We start from the raw sequence: 2640 nt of genomic DNA, 5'->3' as shown, positions 1-2640 counted from the left end.
AACTGGTACCAATAGAGTAGGGCACTGCTGAAAAGATACCCAAAAATGGGAAGGGACTTTGGAACTGCATAACAGGTAGAAGTTGGAACAGTTTGGAGGGCTCAGAAGAAGACAGGAAAATGTGAGAAACTGGAACTCTCTAGAAACTTGCGAAATAGCTTTCACCAAAATGTTGATAATGATATTGGCAATGAAATCTAGGCTGAGCTGATCTCAGATGGAGATGAAGAACTTGCTGGGAACCGGAGCAAAGGTGAATCTTGTTATGTTATACCAAGGAGACTGGTGGCATTTTGCCCCATACTAGATATTTATGAAACTTTAAACTTGAGAGAGATGATTTAGGGTACCTTCCAGAAGAAATTTCTAAGCAGCAAAATATTCAAGAGGTAACTTGGGTCCTGTTAAAGGCATTCAGTTTTGTAAGGGAGGCAGAACATAAAATTTTGGAAATTCTTCAGCCTGAAGATGTACTAGAAAAGAAAATCCCATTTTCTAAGGAGAAAGTTCAAGCTGCCTGCAAAAATTTGTGTAAGTAACAAGGAGCCAAATGTGAATCCCCAAGACAATGGGGAAAATGTCTCAAGGGCATGTCAGAGGTCTTCATGGCAGCCCCTCCCATCACAGACTCAAAGGCCTAGGAGGAAAAAATGGTTTCTTGGGCCAGGCCCAGGGTCTGTATGCTATGTACAACCTAGGGACCTGGTGCCCTGCATCCCAGCTGCTGCAGCCATGGCTGAAAGAGGCCAATGTAGAGCATGGGCCATGGCTTCAGAGAGTGCAAGTCCCAAGCCTTGGCAGCTTCCACATGGTGTTGAGCCTGCGAGTGCACAGAAGTCAAGAATTGGGGTTTGGGAACCTCCACCTAGATTTCAGAAGATATATGGAAATGCCTGGATGCCCAGGCAGAAATTTTGCAGCAAGGATGGGGCCTTCATGGAGAACCCCTGCTAAGGCAGTGTGGAAGGGAAATGTGGGGTGGGAGCCCTTCACACAGAATCTCTACTGTGGCATTGCCTGGTGGAGCTGTGAGAAGAGGGCCACCATCCTCCAGACTCTGGAATAGTAGATCCAATGAGAGCTTGCACCGTGTGTCTGGAAAAGCACCAACACTCAACACCAGCCCATGAAAGCAGCTGAGAAGGAGACTGTACCTTACAAAACTACAGGGGTGGAGCTGCCCAAGACCATGGGAACTCATCTCTTGCATCAGCATGACCTGGATGTGAGACACGGAGTCAAAGGAGACCATTTTGAAGCCTTAATATTTCACTGCCCTGCTGGATTTCAAACTTGCATGTGGCTTGCAGCCCCACTTTTTTGGTCAATTTCTCCCATTTGAAATGGATGTATTTACACAATGCCTGTACCCACATTGTATCTAGGAAGTAACTAACTTGCTTTTGATTTTACAGGCTCATAGGCTGAAGGGACTTGCCTTGTCTCAGATGAGACGTTGGACTATGGACTTTTGAGTTAATGCTGAAATGAGATAAGTCTTTGGGGTACTATTGGGAAGGCATAATTGGTTTTGAAATGTGATGGCATGAGATTTGGGAGGGGGTGGGGTGGAATGATATGGTTTGTCTGTGTACCCACCCAAATCTCATCTTGAATTCCCACTGTTGTGGGAGGGACTTGGTGGGAGGTAATTGAATTATGGGGTCAGGTCTTTTCTGTGCTATTCTCATGATAATGAATAAGTCTCACAAGGTTTGATGGTTCTATAAGAGGAAGTTTTCCTTCACAAGCTCTCTCTCTTCCATCCATGTAAGACGTGATATGCTCCTCTTTGCCTTCTGCCATACTTTTGAGGCCTCCAGAGCCATGTGGAACTGTAAGTTCATTAAGTGTCTTTATTTTATAAATTGCCCAGTCTCGGGTAGGTTTTTATCAGCAGCATGAGAACAGACTAATACAAGCCTATAGGAGTAACAATTAACATAGATACTCTATGCAAGAGCATAGGTCCATTTAACAAACATATTATTTAGGAAAAAGACAAAACAATGTCTATGATTCCATTCATATACAATTTAAAAACAACCATAACATGTCTATGATGCCGCACAGTAAGGAAAGCAGGGCATCTGGTAGCCGCATCTCCCTTCAAAAAGGTGTCTGGAGAGGCCTGCAGTCACTTTACCCTCATCCAAGCTGCACCCTCTTATTGGTCTCTTAAATGGGGCAATGAGAATTCAGGAATAGCACAGATTAAAGATAGTAAGAGTGTCTGCAATATTCCATACAGTCTCTTAATCCATCTTATTAAAGCAAAATCACCCATGTCCTCAGTTTTGTGACCCATTATGTTTCTTGTTTGGCTGAAACTATTTTGAGTTGCTTCCCTGACACTTGTCTTATAAAAGGCCTGCATTGCACAGACTCTTAGAAATCAGTACCCAGTTTATATCACCAGTTTGACTTTTGGAGAAACTGGGGAAGGTAGATAAAATTATATATATACATACACATATATATACACACACACATATATATAAAATAACGCATCTATGATGCATATATATAATGCATATGCACACATATATAGTCCATATATATGATGCATATATACATCATATGTGTGTCATACATATTTATCATTTATATATTTATCATATATATATTTATATATTTATC

The sequence above is a fragment of the Mandrillus leucophaeus genome, unplaced genomic scaffold (assembly GCF_000951045.1).
Source record: "Mandrillus leucophaeus isolate KB7577 unplaced genomic scaffold, Mleu.le_1.0 Scaffold970, whole genome shotgun sequence".
Lineage (NCBI taxonomy): Eukaryota > Metazoa > Chordata > Mammalia > Primates > Cercopithecidae > Mandrillus > Mandrillus leucophaeus.
The sequence above is the reverse complement of the archived record's forward strand: the minus strand, read 5'-3'. Positions refer to the sequence as shown.